Genomic DNA, 17,505 nt, shown 5'->3' with positions numbered 1-17,505 from the left:
GGTCCGGATCTATGAAGTTCAGATTCCTCCAGGTGGGTGTTGTTTGGATCTGGCTACTGTGCTCCACTTCTTTCTGCTGCAGGTGTTAGAGTTGAGCCCTTTGTGTGTCTCTGGGAAGATGTTCTGCTCCTGAATCAGCTGGATGGGTCTTGCCTCTAGCCTCTTTGCAGGGAGTTCTGCTGAAGGGTTCCCTGCTGGGCCTGCACTCTGGGTCTATTCAGGATCCGGAGATTCTCTCTTTCTCTTAAAGAGACGGAAAATAAGAAAGAAACATTAAAAATGATATATAATTTAAAAACAAGATGATAGAAAATCAGCAATGGTTGTTATATTGCATAGTGCTATCTTAAAAGTAGTTGTTCAGATAACCAGCTGTAAGCATGTAAAATTGATCAGAAAATAATAAATATTAAATGTTCCTTTCAATAAACCAATAGAAATTAGTAGTAAAATAATTTTAGCTATCTCGTATATAGCTACTTAATTTGCTAAGGATAGGAAGTGGCTATTTATTTGGCCTAGCACCCTGTCCTTTGGTGCTGGGCTATGGTGATGGTTAATAGCCCACACAACCACAGTGTTGTGATATAAGGGAGAAAAACGGGTTACAGCATGTATGACGTCCTGGCTACATAGTACAATTAGCAATAAAGCGTCAAGTGCAGCCTAGCAACTGACAAACTCTGATAGGCCTCAGGGGTTTGGACTTGAATGTATCATTTTTAAAGATAAAGCTTAATTCTAAGTAAATTTCTGCTTCTCCTTCTTCTATTATTTTCCCTGTCCATAAAACAAGCTACAATTTCATAATAACTACATATTTATATTATGTCTTGATATGAGGCAAACATGTCTCTCTCCAAAATTTTTTTTTCTTTAAAAGAGTTCTAGATTACTCTGTCCTCTTTAGTATAAAATTTATAATCATTTTTCAAAAACACTTAAAAACCATAGGGATTTATATGGGAATCATACTTAATTTACAGTTTACTTTGGAGAGAAGCACCAACTTTATGTCAAATAATTATCCTATTGATTAGCAAATTACCATGCTTTTTGTTTCAAATGTAATTTTTTTCAAATTGATTTAAAAATCAATTTTCTAGCTAGATGTAGCAGTGTACGCTTCAATCTCAGCACTTTTGGGAGGCTGAAGCAGCAGAATTACAAGTTTCAGCCTAGCCTGTGTAATTCAGGGACTTAGTGAGGCCTTGTCTGAAAATAAAATAAAGTAAATGGGTGGGGCTTTATCCTAGTGGGAAGGCCCTAGGCTCAATCCCCAGCACTAAGAACAATCAGTGACCTGAATGTTTAATGATGGTGGACTGGTTCACTTTTACATACTGATTTGCTGCCCAAGAGACTTTCTTACTTTCTCATAAATTGCAATGATTTGATAATTTTTTGAATTTGTTTTCTTTATGTCATTTGTGAGAGGCTGTTTACTGTGATCATTTCTAATACTTGTGGTTGGTACCTGTGATTCCTTTTTCTTATTGGATTGCCCTTTGTCTTAGTTACTTTCTGACTGTGAACACACAAGACTACACCCACAAATGAAGACAGTTTGTAGCACTTTCAGTCCATGGCTCCAAGGGAGGGTGCAATGCCAGAGGCCATGGAAGAAGAGCATTGCTCATAGCATGGCAGCACGAAGCACAGAAGTCCCACCCCCAACCTAAAAGCTTGGCTGAGCTGTGGCCACTTCTCCCACCACCCAAGGAGATCATGCATACAGGGGACAGCTGCAGGGAGCTGGTGACCCTTACCCTGCCCCCTCTTACTCTTGTTGGAGCTCAGCTGGGCTGTGGCTGCTTTTCCTACCTCCTAGAAGCTAGGCACACAGAAGAGAGCCCCAGGGACCTGGTGAGCTCTACCTCCCCTCACTATTGCTGGAGTTCAGCTGAGCTGTGACTGGCTCTTACAACAGCATATCACTGTAGCTCTGTCAATCTGCTACTGCCTATCCCGCTATAAGGAGCCCTTTCTGGTCCTTGTCTCAGTCTGTTAAGTTTATATTTGTAATCACATGGATGAGTTATTGGAATCCTTTCAAGTTAATTCCAATATACTATTTCCAGTGCAACCCACAGCAAGAATTAAAATAAAGCATATTTATAGTTATGGGAAGTCAAGGAGTCCTAGGTCCAGCCATGGTGGTGGCTATCTGAAACAAAGGCCTTGTCTCAAGGCCAAACTCAGGTTTTATTCAGTCATGGAGGAGGAGTGGCTTGAGAACAAATGACTGAGAATGGCAGGAGGTAGGTGAGCACTGTGAGCTGGGCTAGGTAGGAGGCCTGCCTTTACCTCTGCAATGTGCAGAAGGATATGCAGAAGTAATCTACATTGCACAACTGAGATAGTATCTAATGTTTTGGGGTCTGGTGCTTCATCTGTGATGTGTAATCTTTCAAGCCCCAGGATGTCATAACCTCTATCTCAAGGCTCAGTCCCAGCCAACAGCATGGAACACTGGCTCTTTGTCCTGTCTCTACCCAGCTCTTACTAAAGAACAGCAGGTGGGGGTTATCAGGGAAACATGGGTGCTGTCTTCAAAGACTACTGCCAGCACCTTGGCTAGACCACTACGCATTGTTTAAAGCCAATTGGAGGGAAAAGGAAAAGTCCTAGTCATCTCTGTTCATATCAATACATGGAAGTAGGGTCAGGCACAGCCCAAATGAAGACAGTTGGTTGTTCTTCTTTCAAGAAGAGTTGCCCAGGTAGTCCTCTACATTCCACCAGTAGCGGAAGCCCTGGTGAGCCCTAACCTGTGTCCCCCCACCCCATCAGGAGAACCCTGTGGAGCTTCAGCCTGCCCTCATCATCACTGGCTCCTTCTAGAGCTGGGCTTGCCACCACACCCCCACCAAGATGGAAGCCATGCTGAACCCTTACATAGCAGGAGCTTCATTGAGCCTACCCTGCCCTCCCATTCTCACGAGAGCCTTGCTCACTCACACCTTGCTCCCCTATCATTTCTGCAGAGTCAGGGTAGACATTGGGAGCTTCAAAAATGTCCAAAGGAAGGAGCAAAATGCAATTTCAGACCTCCAGGCCACTGAAAACAAGCCCAGGAAACCAAGTCATAGAAGAACTTGGGAGTCACACATTTGAAATGTTAGAAATGAAAGCAACTGAGGCAAAGAAACAACTTCAGCAGGTCATGGAAAAAATCAGGTCATAAATAATCTCTCAGATTAAAAAAAAAGAAATGACAATCATGGAAGAATTGCTCAGTACATCTAAAGAAGACATAGATTAAAAAAATAGCATGGAATAGGAAAATGATGGAAACATTGAATGAAAAATATAGGAAAGAACTAGAATGCATAAAACAAATTCAAGCAGATGTCTAGGAAATTAAGCATTCCACTGAAGTCTTGCAAAACTGCTTGAATGAAGCTGAAGATAGAATTTCAGACCTTGATGATAGCATTACAGCTAGTGAACATGAGAGATCTCCTAAAAATAACAAAGAACCAGGAAATAACAATGAAACAGCTGCAAGATGACTCAAAGAAAAATGATGTGAAACTATTAGGTATCAATGAAACAGCTGGAGTCCACACGAATGACATAAAAAGACTGTTTGCAGAAGCAGTAGTAGACAATTTCCCAAGCATGGGAAAGGAACCAGACATACAGAAAAGTGAGCATATAGGGCTCCAGATAGCTGGGAGATCTGCAGCAAGACACATAATAACCAAGGAAATTCAGCAAAACAGCAGAATATTAAAAGCTGTTAGAGAAAGAAGAAACAGATCACCTACAATAGAAAGCCCATCAGAATCATGGCAGATTTCTCAACACAGACCATCAAATCAAGAAGAGCTTGGAGTGACATATTTGAGGTTCTGAGAGCAAACAAATTTCAATCCTGATTGATGTACCCTACAAAACTACATATTAAGTATAATAGATTGATAAGATACTTCCATGACAAAGAACAATTGTAGAAATTCATCATCACCAAACCAACCATATAAAGAGTATTGAGAGATATTTGAAAAAGAGACAAAAGTGGGTCAGTGAGATAGCTCAGTGGACTAAGTGCCTGCTTCGGCAAGCATAGGGGCCAGGGTTCAATCCCTGGCACCACACGCCACACTGGACCTGCCCCAGATGCACTGAGCCAGCAACCAAGTCTGGGCGTGGTGATGCACACCTGTAGTCCCAGCACTGGGGTGGGGCTTAAAACAGGAGGGTCACTATGAGTCCAAGCTGCGTAGTGAGACCCTGTACCAAATATATAAAATTAAAATTAAAAAAACTGACCACAACTTCAAGAAAAGCAGAAAAAAATCACCAAGTTTAGTAAGCAATTAAACAGAGGGGAAAAATAGGAATTCTACAGTAGGAAGATAACATGATAACGATAAGAGAAAGTAAGTAGAAAATTTAAAAACATAGGGGTAGGTAGGGAGTTTATGAACAAAAACGAAACTCCATGGGAAGTACCACAAATGATCAACAGTTGGGATCTCATCTTTTTGAAGTTTCTATGTGTCAAAAGAAACACCAACAGAGTAAGAAGAAAACCCATGAATTAGGCACATGCTTTAGCCAACCATGCCTCAAAGAACTTCTATCTAGAACATATAAAGAATTAAAAAATCAGGCCTCCAAAAGTCAAAGACCGAATAAAAGAAATGGGCATCTGAGATGAATATATACTTCATAAATAAATAAATAAATAAATAAATGGCAAATAAATATATGAAAATATATTCAACATCATTTGTCATTTAAGAGATGCAAATTAAAATAAAGCTGAGATTCCACCTAACCCCAGAAAAAATGGCTATCACCAAGAAATCAACCAATAACAAATGCTGGGGTGGCTGTGGGGAAAAAGGGGGCTTCTCCACTGCTGATGGCAGTGCAGACTGGGGCAACCATTGTGGAAATCAGGGCGGAGATCCCTTGTAAAGCTAGGATTGGACGTCCCATTCAATCCAGCTGTACCTCTTCTACGTATTTTCCCTAAAGAAGTTAAATCATCATACCACAGTGATATATGGGCATCCATGTTCATATCAGCTCAATCTGTTACAGTTAAATCTTAGAAATATCCTAAATGTCCATCAACTAAAAAATGGATTAAAAAGTTATGCTGTTATTACACAATGGAGTATTACTTAGCTGTAAAAAAGATAAATCTGAGGGTTTTATAGGTAAATAGATGCAACTGGAGACTGTATTGGTAAGTGAAACAAATCAGACCTGCATGTGCAAGCACTGTACTGTCTCACTAGTTTGAGAACCTGAAAGAGAAAGTAAAGTCTGAAAGGTCCACTAGATTTGGTGAAAGGGAAGGAATCTGCTCAGTGGGAAGAAAAAACTGGAATGAGGAAAAGGACAAAAGAAAGGAAGGAAAAAGATGTATTTAGGTATATGGGCAGGATAGTTTGGACAATTGTACTCCTGATTTCTACTGGGCTATTGAAAGGAGTGGTGAATGCTCACATTTTTTTTTCTTTTTAATATCTAATAACTATTTTGGTACCAATTTTTCAGGTTTATAGCTGGTAACCTAAACAAATAATTTCAAGATAACCTTATGCAATGCAACAACCATTGTAGAATTCCTATTACTTTGCTTAATAAAATTTTGTATTGTTTCTCATGTATTTTTAAACCATTTTGTAGTCTTAGAAAAAAAAAGAAGAAGAAGCAGGGAGGCATCAAGGGAGGAGGTGTAGATCAGGCATGGCAGGCCACTCCCTAGTAATCTGCCTCCTCTCACCAGGCCTCACCTCCCCACACCATATTTAGCTATAAGCCTCTCAGTGGACCAACGCGTTGCTGAGCATTATGCCCCCAAGGCTCAGTCACCCTAAAGGCCCACCTATGAGTTCATGAGGATTTGAGGGACACCTAGATGTAAACCATAATGGCATCCTTGACACCTCCAGCATAGTATAAGGAGTCATCGCAGCTATCCCCTGTTTTCCTGGATTTCAGAAGACTGTCTCACCATGATCTGAGGCTTTCTCTAGGGTTTTGACAGGCAATCTTTATGAGAACAACCCTGTTCCTTCTATGTGGTCTCCATCCATTTCTTATTATTGTCTCTTGACAGAACTTTCTCTTTGCTTATCAGAGCTGGTACACACATTTGAAATACCTTGTTTTTTCATTTTAAAGTGTTAAGAATAGAAGAACTTGACACAAGTAGATACTTTCAGTGTTCAGCATTTTAAAGAACCATAAATAAGTGTGCATACTCAAGAAATCTCCCAATAGAGATGGGGCCAGCATGGTACAGTGAAAAAACTCTAGACTTGTCTTAGATGTGGGGCTGGGTCTTGGTTTCTGTGGGACTTGGCCCACTCGCTGATGCAGACTTGACCACAGGCCTCTGAAGGTCTGTGGTACTCGATTTGAGTGGGCTGGCCTTTGGGGACTTCTTGAGTGATTTAGAAAATTCAGTCTGATGGTATGTGAGCCCCTACTTCTAGTATTTCTATGAGACACCAACATCCAGAAGCTCCTGGACTCACAATTGTCAGGAGATTTTTTGTCCTCTCAATTGGCACTTGAATGCAAGCAGGAGCTCTAAATACAGTCAGGAGAAAGAGGCCATCCCAAAGGCAAGGGCTGTGCTCAGTTCAGGAGGAGGTGAATCCCCCTTAAGGCTTCTCTGCCTGAGCCAAAGACAAGCCCACAGGGCACTGCTATGTCCTGCTGGGGCCAATCCACCATGTGAGCAGGAGAGAGAGACGTTTCCTTAGGAGGTCCTAGGCGAGAAGGCAGCAGCTGGAGGGAAGACAGTGACGAGTGTTATTAGCTGAGGCGCAGTCCTCGAAAAGACAGACTTGAAGTAGAGCAACAAGGGATGCTCAGAAATAATTTCCACAGGAGGGGACTTAGCACTTGTGCTCCCAGGGGAGAGCTCTTGTACTGGGAACTGAATAACAGATACTTTTTCCAGTGCTTTTTCTGTGGCAGCTGAACTCCACACAGAGAGCAGAGGGGTTCCTTAAATGTATGCAGTAGCTCAGGATAGAGGATTTCATTTCTTCCCTGGAATCCAGCTCATTTTTTTTTTGTAGTTTTTGTAACCAAAGGGCTTTTACTCTTCCACTTGAAAAATATCTGTCTGTCAATCCATCCATCCATCCATCCATCCATCCATCCGTCTGTCCATCCCCCATCCATCCATCCATCCATCCATCCATCCATCCACCTATACATCCATCCCTCTATCCACCTATGCATCCATCCATCCATCCATCCATCCATCCATCCATCCATCCACCTATGCATCCATCCATATATACATACATCCAGTACCTCTGTCCATTCAACATCTGTCCAGATGGAACATTTATTGAATATCATTATTACTAAAAGCTGACATTTGTGGAACTCTTAAAATACCATTTAATTTTATACATACTCTCTCTTTTATTCTTCAGATAACCGGTGTGATATTTACTACTATTATTCTGTTACATATAAAGAGAGACCCAAGTGAAATAAACTTACTCATTCTCAGAGCTAGGCATTGGAGAAGGCATAACTCAAACACTGATCTTTTTGATCCTAGGATCCTTTTATTGGCAACTGAAGTCAGACACTATTAACTCACAAGAGCTGTTAAATGTCCAGGATGTTGAATCCTTTCCTTAAATATGTAACTATAAAATTAAACTGTATAAATTTTATATTAAATAAATTATATTTTGAACGAAGTTAACAAATATGTAAGTCCATCACTTTCTAATCATTTTACTGCATTCAGCTTCACCCACCCTTGTTCCTGCATCTGTCCGCCGTGTCTCGGTGCTGGAATGACAACACTAGCATGTGGCGGTGCATTTCTCCACAGGCCTGCGTTCATGGATAGCATGCTGGTAGCTTTCAACTGGTCGTAGTTGGCTACTTTAATTACAAAAATCAGTGGTGTTACAAATTGAGAATTTTTTCTCTGAAGAGTGGGCCATTAAGCACTTAGTAGTAGACTAATGGCCCGTCGTGTGAACTGCCAAGTGTGTAACTTCCATAGAGCACTATGTTGGATGCAGAAGATACAGAGTTGGATTAATCATGGTAGAAATATGAAAGAGGAAATGGCACCCACTGGAAACTGGGAGACTGTGGAGGCTGGACAATTCCAGCCTGAAACATCACTTCAAGCTACCCATGGATAGAGACGTAGCTTCAAGACAAGGACTTGCACAGCCTGCACAAAACGCTGGCTTCAAACCCTACCTACTACTGCAAAAACAATAGCAAAATCAATTTCCGGGAACAATTTTTATATGGTGAAATAAGACAAGATATCTAGGAACCTGTCTGTTTTTTTTTTTTTCTTTTATTGAAGAGAACAAAAAGGGAACCAATCATGTTGCAAAACAGACAACACAATTACAGTATAGACTGGCTTGAATTTCGAAGATTCCCATTGGTGGAATTTTATTGTCTTCAAAGTAGTTTTGCAGATTACCAGATGTATAGGCTTCTACCCTTTACTATTTAGGCTTAAAAATGACCAGTTGAGCAAACACATGTGCCAGTTTTCAAGCCCACTGTCAGGTCTTTAGCCAGCAGGCTCGAGGTCATACTGGCAATGAGCACATCTAAGCCAGCTCCTGAATTGCTTCTCTTCCCAGTGACGTTGTGGCCCATCATCGAATATGAACTTCACTAGCCTAGGTAACATTTACTCCAGTCTGAAGCTCTTGCAATCTTGATATTAAAAGACTATATATTTCTGTCAGTTAAGTTTGTCAGAAAGCATATGTTAGTGAGTACATGATGTCACTTGAAATGAGTCTCTTACTTGTATTATCTCCCAGCTTACTGCTGCTTGAGTCTGACCTGTTATTTTCCTTGCTTGACAGAAGTCTTCCGATTTTTTGCCTTTTTAAAAAGAAGTTCTACTGAGCATGTTCATGTTCATGTTCGTGAGGGATAGGAAAACCTCACTGCCAGTTTGAGAAGCTAAAAGCTTTCCAGCAATGGGATTCCCAACAGGATGAAGGATAGGAAGCTTATCACCATGTATTTTCTGGGAATTATTTTGAAAAGCAATTGGAAAGACATCAAAATCTGAATTATTGTACTACTGCACTCAAGTCACTGCTGTAGAAAAGAAAAATACTGTAGTGGCTTTTAAACAGATAACTGACACACAATCCAATTGAGGTTTATTCTACAAAAAGAAATAAGCTAAGAAAATACACAATGATGTATGTGTTTTAGTAAGAGGAGGGCAAGGGCCCTGAATTCTGGATACGTCTGCTTCCACTGCACAGTAATAGATAACGATTTCTATCTTTCTCCTAATTGGGTAAGTGCAGTGACCTTCTGGGACCTTAATTCACTCTTCTGACAACGCACCCTGATTGTCTTCTGGGAAACCTCCCCTCCCCTAGACTGTGTGTCTGGAAGCAAGAGAACGGGGAAAGCATATCTCTTGGCAGAGGGGTTGGCTCTGGGTGGATACATGACACTTAGGACGAGTGAAAGGAAGCTCCAGACGTCTACTGAACAGTTGGAGGGGAGCTCCTCCTCATTTCACTAGATCTGAAGGAAGGAGGGCTGCGAGGCGAGGGCCATGGCCGCTGTTTCATCACGTTGTAGGATCTAAAAATGGAGGTAACATGCGGAGAACGGGGCCAGAGAGCACATGGGAGGACGAATAGCCAAGACACCACGCTGCGTGCGAGGCTGGGGCTGGCAGATCCATGCCTTGGGGACAGATGATATATATATATATCATATATATATATATATATGATATATATATATATATAACTTTTTGGTCACTTAAAACTAATTCTAACTGATTCACTGATTTAATGAACAATTCACCCAATTCATTCACATTTTCTAAATTGCTAAGTTTTATTTTTTTTAAAAAAGATATGCAAAATAAAATTTTATTCTTCAATTCCCTCAAGCTATAATACAACTGTGAGAATACATAAGCATGTACCGAAAAAGAAAGAATCCCTTGAAGCACAGGGACTAGGATTTGGGCGAAATCCGTTTTTACTCTGTAGCCCTTTACACTCTTTGAGTGCTTAATTCTTAGCATGTGTACAAGTTACCCATTAAAATTTCCAATTATGTGCTGCTACGGCGGCAATTTATTGAATAAGCTAGAGCACGCTTATTGCGCACAACGGAAGTTCACCTTTTGAATTTAATATTTGGTGGCCTAGAAATGCTAGTGTGCTTGTTTCGATTCCCCCAAAGTGCTAAGATGACGATGTTGACCCAGACATTTAAATTAGGCTTCAGATACTTTGTCTTATAGCCTACGCTTCATCTTAATTGAAATGCTTTGTGTTTAGAGTATTCATTCAGTTATCGAGTTGCTGTCTGTTCCTGCCCTCCGATCCTCAGCCTGCCCGTTTTGAAGACGAGAAGAGAGGAAGAGAAGGCCTCGCCAGACTGAGGGCTCAGGCAGCTTCTGTAATTTAACTTCACTGTCTCTTCTCCCCTCACGGGTGGGCTGTGCCAGCGCAGTTCCCTTTGCTCCCGCTGGCATCTGATTACTTTTTTTTTTTTTTTTGGCAAACGGAGCTTACTGAGATGACTTAAATGAACCTTCTGGTCAGAGGGAACAAAAAAGCAACACCTAGAAAGGCCATCTAGAAAGGTAAATACGAACTGGGTACGTCTAGAGCCTTCTGTTTCCCACTGTCTTCATGGAGTTGTGCACAGCGTCCGAGTGAGATGATCTTTCGGGGCTTGTTCCACTGCCTTGCTATTAACTTTCTGCCCTTTTCTGTTCATGTCCAGATTGCAATATCATTAATTATTTGAGTCTAAGCAACTAGAATTTAAAGGACGGCTTGAGGCACAAGGATTTTAGGGTTCTTCGGCAGTCTGGGCCCGTGATACTGACCTGAAGTACGAAGCCAGCTAGATAATATGGAGGATCACGAGATTTGATTAGTAATAATTCTATTTGCTAATGTAGTCCAATTTACTGAATTATATTTACTCATCTTGAGTACTGTACACCAGGTGTTTTGTTAGATGTTGAATGCTCACATAATTCTCTCAATATCCCTTCTAAGTCAGTGCAGTTATTACTCCTATTATACAGATGAAAAGACAGAGGCACTGGGTTTAGGATGGACAGATTGTTGAAGGTGGCAGGAAACGGAGGGTAGACTCGAGCTCCAGCTTCTGAGCTCATGCCCTACGTTCTTTTCTCAATTGATTCAGACCCTGGAGAGACAGTCCAGGATTTAAGCAGAGACGGGGGAAAGCAGAGTGGGTAGCAGGCCCTGAAGATCGGAGGATGTGGCTAATTCTAACCAGATTCCAAAGAGCTTGGCTGGAAGTGGCTCTCTCGTAAGAGGTGGCTGAAAGATGAGCAGGCACCTGTGGAGTCACCACCAGAGTGTGTCAGGTAACCCTAAACCTCATGGGCAAAAGCACAGTCAATTGTATTTCTCAGAAATATAACTTCAAAGTAGGACAGCGCATATGTACGAGCTCGGGGACAAGGTGCTAGAAGTTAAAATAGATTTCAGATTTGCAACAAACCTCATAGCTCCCCTGGTAGAAGAATTAAGGCTCTTCCATCCTTAGGATGTGTTTAGATATTTGAAGCTATGTCACAATGCTTTGCAAAGTTTGCAGAATCACAAAATCACATATTAGTTCTTTTGTTAATGTAAAGTTTTAGCATGTTTATTTGTTTTATTTTAAAGAGAAGACAATAAAATGAGACAGAACTTCAAAAGTAGATGACAGGAAAGTAACAACGGCTATTATTTTACACATTGTTTTCTTCAAAGTAGTTGCTCAGATCACCAGATGTAGGCATGCAAAGTTGATGAGACAATATAAGCGCTGGTTCTTTCTACATCAGTGTAGACGGCGTGCTGTTTTTATGAATGATCTCAATTCTTTATGCTCTCGAGCTTCTCACATTTTGCCATGGCCCTTCACAAGTTGTTTCACTAAACAGAGTCCGCTGCTTTGTTTAACTATGACACAAACAGGACCTTGAAACAACACTTGGCAGAGCAAGTGGAGAGACTATCAGACATGGTTTTGAATGAAATGCTGCAGCCTGACAAGGCACTTGGGCATTTTTGCTTGAGCTTGCTGCCCTTCTTCCCCTGAGAAAATATATCTGTCCCCAGGCTGCAGGAGGAGGAAAGCCCGAGCCCGAGCTGCCCTGAGGAGGCTCGAAGCGCGAGCGTCCCGCCTGCCGGCCACGCCAGCTTCTCCCCACGCCTCCTGAGCCACCCCAGCCTTGGTTATTGTGGGCTGCAGAGCGTGCTGCGGGGATTCCCCCAGCTGGAGACAATCTGAGGGCTCCATTCGCTGCTGACCTTGCAGCTTCCCCACTGGTGACATGAATGCCCTCCTCTTCTCAGGGAAGTGACACGGCTGGGCACGCGCTTGGTTATTATGCAGCACGACTGTGCCGACTGGTGGGGTAGGTGTCACCATTTCGCACGGCAGCACCAAAAGCGCTTGGCAATCCGTGGGACCTTTTCCTTTTGTGTGTCTAATGACTGCGAAGGCAAGAGGCACACAGCGGCTGTGTCTCAGGCAAAACCCTAGTAGCAATCTAGCTTCTCTGGCGGTAGTAGGATATGTCATGTTTATCCCCGGGGGAACTGCAGGGAGAGTTGGTGTAAGCCAGCACTTGTCAAGTAAAACCAAAAAATAATTTCATACAAGAACTGCCAGGAGCTAATTTAAAGGCTGTTCATGTCAACAGGTGCAACAGATAGGAAGACTATAATTCAGCTTTTTAAAGTAGTTACTGCTCTTGCAGGGACCACTGAGCCAAAGTTACTGTTCCAGCAGCCCTTGAATATCAGGCAGGGAGGAACTGAAATTACAAATATTAGGGAACTTCTTAATTTTTTCCTGTGGCCTAATATTTTCAGACTCACCCACAGAGGGCAAAAATGCATCACCATGAAGGTCAATAAAAGTAGTTTCCAGATGTAAAGAGAAAATAAGGAAACCAGTTCAAATATAAGAGGAAATAAGCCTATTAAAATGTAATCATTGTCAAAATGTTGTTATTTTCAATGTACTTTAAAGTTTTATTTTAGTAATTGCAGTGTGCTTTTAGGCACAGCACTATCAATGTCATACTCATTTTTTTCTTTGTCACAATTCAAGTTGGTGAGTTAGCATTCTCTCTCTCTCTCTCATAGAGTGATAAGTAATGTAATGAATAGCAATTTTGATGACATATTAATTAGATACTGTCTGTGCTGAGTAGAAACCTGGCACTCCAAGAATCTTAGTAGTTTTTGCTTTAATTTGTCATCATAAAAACTCAAATGCACAGAGTAAAAGCACCACGGCCCCAGAGGCACCTAGCACTGGCCTTCCACAGTGACCAACACACAGTCTTCTTTCACTGACCCTCCAAGAAGTTCTGCTCGTGTTCTTTCGCTCCAGCTCCCCCGTGGACCTCTTTGCCCATAAAGCACCTGAGATTGGGGCATCTTGCGGGTCTCCAGGTATGGACATGAAATAGTTAAGGACCTGCCCAGAGGCCGTGTTAACGTTGGTAAGCCAGGCTGCTGGTGTGCTTACAATGGGCTGAGACTGCTTCCTGTGACCCGCAGTGTTGGTGGAGGGAACAGTCCAAGTCCCCCGGAGCAGACAGACAGTGCTATGAAACATGTACACCCACCTCAACAATGAGGCGATGTTCCACTGGGTGGGCTGGACTGTCCCTATCTCAGGCTGCTTCCTTGATCCAGGAATGGTTTTTGGCCCTCAGAGCATCTGGGGATGTACGTTGAATCATCCTCTCTTCCTCCTTTCTTCCTCGGTGGGGCTGGTAGGCCTGCTGTGCTCCTAACGCTCACGCTGAAATACACAGTTGCCATGCATGGAGGCAGGACGGTCTGCTGGGGCAGGTGGGCGCCGCGACCTCAGCTCTCAGCAGGTGTGCACTGGGGCAGGCGGGCGCCGCGGCCTTGGCTCTCAGCAGGTGTGCACTGGGGCACTCGAGCCTGTCTACTCACCACCTGCAGGTGTGTTGGCATTCCCTCGATGACTGCCTCATCACTGGGTGCTTCCCAACATGTTCGCCACAGAAGTGCCACCCGGCTTCCCCATGGGCTGTCCTGACTCTTCCACAGAATTGATGTTGCATTCAAGGCAAAAGAGAAAAGGTCACAGCCTTAAATGTCTCCATTTCTGTCTCTTGCACATCGTCTCTGTGGCAGGAAAGAGACCTGCTGGCCAGCACTACAGCATTGGACAAGTATGGTAGCATTCTCATCTGGACCCTGTGGGGCTAGGACAGGCCCGCCTTGCCCTATGCATCTTTCTTTATAAACAGTAAAACGAGTTTTTTTTCAACCCAATGCAAGAAGAGTGAAGGGCGTGACACCTACAACCAAAAACTGCTTCTTCGGTTGCCCTGCCCCCTCCTGTTCACTTAGTTCTCTTCTTGGCGTGAGTTGACGTTCGTTTTTGCGTGAGCAGCTAGCATGCTCGGTGCTCTCAGGTCGGGGCTCCTTGACTCACAGTGAACGGGTTATGTCCCAGTGTCCTGGTTTATGTCTGGGGAACCCCCCTAGCCTCATGTGGACATGGGGGAGGGACTTTGGAGGTGGCTGAATCTAGAACTCGTGATTGATTCATGATCCAGTTCTGGGATTGCAGGTATGAGTGCTACACCTGCCCTTGGGCGGGTAGCCTGAGTACGAGGTAAGGGACAGAAAGAGGCTTGTCACTCTCCTGCTTGTTGCTTTGCTACTTTCCGCTGTCAGAACCTGTTGCCACTCTGCCATCTCACCCTGCTTCAGAGCCAGCAGGTTATGGGCTCAAATCACAAACTGAGCTAAACAAACCTTTATTCCTTTAACTGGTGGGTATGGAATATTTTCTCATCAGTGAGGAAAATAACTGAGACACCCAATAATCCTGTTGTAACTTGAAAAATCTCACTTTCAAGTCCAGTATGAGAAAAGAAAGTAGGGCAACCAGCTAGACCTACAGTTTTTTTCTGAAGGTGGTAACATATTCAATTTGTGATGCACATATGCACTTAATCTATCTCTGGCATTAAAACAAACAAACAAACAAAAACAACAAATCACATTTGGAAAGCTTCCCCTGCCCAACAGGAGACCTTTTCTCTTGTCCTAGCTGATGAGAGACACTGTCACCCAGCATCTGGAGAAAGGAGCCCGCTGCATGTCATGACCCCAGAAGAGATCAAATTAAAAATACAAAATATAATTTCTTCTGAATGTGTATTGCTTTCATACCATCATAAAGCCAAAGCCAGACATGTGGGCTCTTGGGTGTTTCTGTTTTGTGTATAAATAAACAGTGCTGAAGAAACTTCCACAAACATATTTGCTTATATGTGCTTGTTGGGCTTTGTTGCATGAAGTGAAATCTGATATGACCTGATTACACAATACCTCATTATTTTATATAGCCCATTAAGACTGTTACCTGATCAACAGCCAGTAAAAGATATTGTCAATAATAAGATTCATAGCTCAGCAGATTAAAGTGCCTGCAAGCAGGTGCAGGGGCTGGGGGTTCGATCCCCAGGCCTGCAGTGCCAGCCCCACCCCCGGGGTGCATTGAGACAGTGCATGGTGGTGCACGCCTGCAATCCCAGCTCTTGGGAGGCTGTAAACAGGCAGATCACAAGTCTGATCTAGTAGTGAGACCCTGAGCACCCTGTAGATCCTTCCAAAAAAAAAAAAAATCATCTTATCACAACATGAAAACATGAATTTTTTGTCCTGTAATACACATTTTCACTTCAGTGCATGTAGACCTGCAGAGTTTTGGATGGGCACATTTTATGGCATATTCAGCTGCCCCAGTTCATTCTCATACTGTTGAACACTTGTGGGGCTTCCAGATTTACTGTTAAAATAGCCCAGGTGAATGTTTCCCACTATCGACCTTCACACACATTTGTGAATACTTTAGAATCATAATTTTCTCATTACATACTATTCTAGAATTATAATTAAGGGTGAGATGCCATGACCCAGTAGAATATTTACGGGTGCCAAGGAACGACCAAGTGGCTTTCAGTTTCCGTTTCCGGAAGCAAGAGCAGTGCCTCTGTAGACTCAGGTGGCTCGTGCAGGCCGTGTGGCTGGAGGAGGCCGGGCAGGCGGCCAGCGTGTCCTCACTCGGGGGGACACAGGGACATCAGATCCAAGGGGCATGGGTCCTAGGCCCCTTCTGGGTGCCAAAGCCCACAGATGCACAAGCCCCATATGTGAATGGTGCTGTCTGTGTAACATGGGTGACCAGCGGAGGACAGCAGGCTTGTTGAAGGTAGCAGGACACGCAGTTCACTGTGCCTGAGTTAGTGTGCTAAGACGGTCTGCCCCAGACATGCAGAAGTGAGTCCCTTTACGAGAGCTGGAGAGAGAGAGAAGGCATGGGCACCAGGCGGGAAGGTCCCCGCGCACATCTGTGGCTAAAGCCTTCCGGCAGTCTCCATGTCAGCGGGCTGCACCGTTTGCGTGCCCGCTGTAAGTTGATGGCGGTCTCCAGATGGCCCAGGACCTGTTCACTTTCCTGCCTGTCTCCTCTCCTTTCCTGTGTTTGCCAGTTCAGGCTGGAGTGCTGAGCTGGATTCCCTGCAGACAGCAGTGCTTCTGCTGCCCAGCAGGCTGGGGCTGGTGGAGTCAGGCCACGTTGGAGGCTTCAGTATTTGAATGCAACCTGCACACAACCCCTCGCATGCTTTGCATCATCTCTAGATTACCTGCACTTATGACAATGTATATGCTATGTAAGTAACCTTTATACTGTTTTATATAGGTAATGAGGTCAAAGGAAGAGCCTGCCCATGTTTTGTCAAGATGCAGCCAGCTGGCCTCCCTGGGTAGTATGGGGCCAGGGTCCTTGGAAGCTTTGGGTGTAAAACCTTCAGAAGCTCATCTGCCTGTTCTCAACTCCACACTCTGCCCCTCGGATGCTTTCTGCCAAGGATTCATCGGAGACAAAGTGCCAAATGGTTTGTGAACTGAACGAGCAGGAGGGTCAGCTCTCGGAGAGCACTCATTCCCCCCAGAAGCCCGGCACCAATGGGAACAGCTGTGTATTCTGTGAACGGTGATGACCTGTGAGGGCGACGACATCCAGATTATGTGCGCCTGTGTCTGTGCCATCAGTCATCTGGTTGACTGAACAGTTCGAGAGGAGCTGTCTCTACTCTGCAGAAGGCAAGGTAGGGAGGCGCAGGGCTCCCAGTGCCGCGGTGCGGGGCGCTTGCCTTCCCGTGAATCCAGCTGAGCCTGACAGCCCATAGTCAGGGATCCAATTCTGTAGGCCTGCCCTGTTCTTCTCTTCATTGGTGAAGAGGAGGGACTCTGGATGATTGCAGAAATCCTTGGAAATCAGGTCATGATCACACTCATGCCATGTTGATTGGAAATAAAAGTTTATTTTAAGACACGTATAGTGATGCTGAGTGTCACAGGCCCTCTCCCAGTCTCCCATTGCGATGCGCCTCCAATGCTAATGTGCATGTAGTTCCCCAAGGCCCTTACTGCA

This window comes from Octodon degus, unplaced genomic scaffold, assembly GCF_000260255.1.
Source record: "Octodon degus isolate 3935 unplaced genomic scaffold, OctDeg1.0 scaffold00210, whole genome shotgun sequence".
Classification (NCBI taxonomy): Eukaryota; Metazoa; Chordata; class Mammalia; order Rodentia; family Octodontidae; genus Octodon; species Octodon degus.
Note: the sequence above shows the minus strand (reverse complement) of the source record.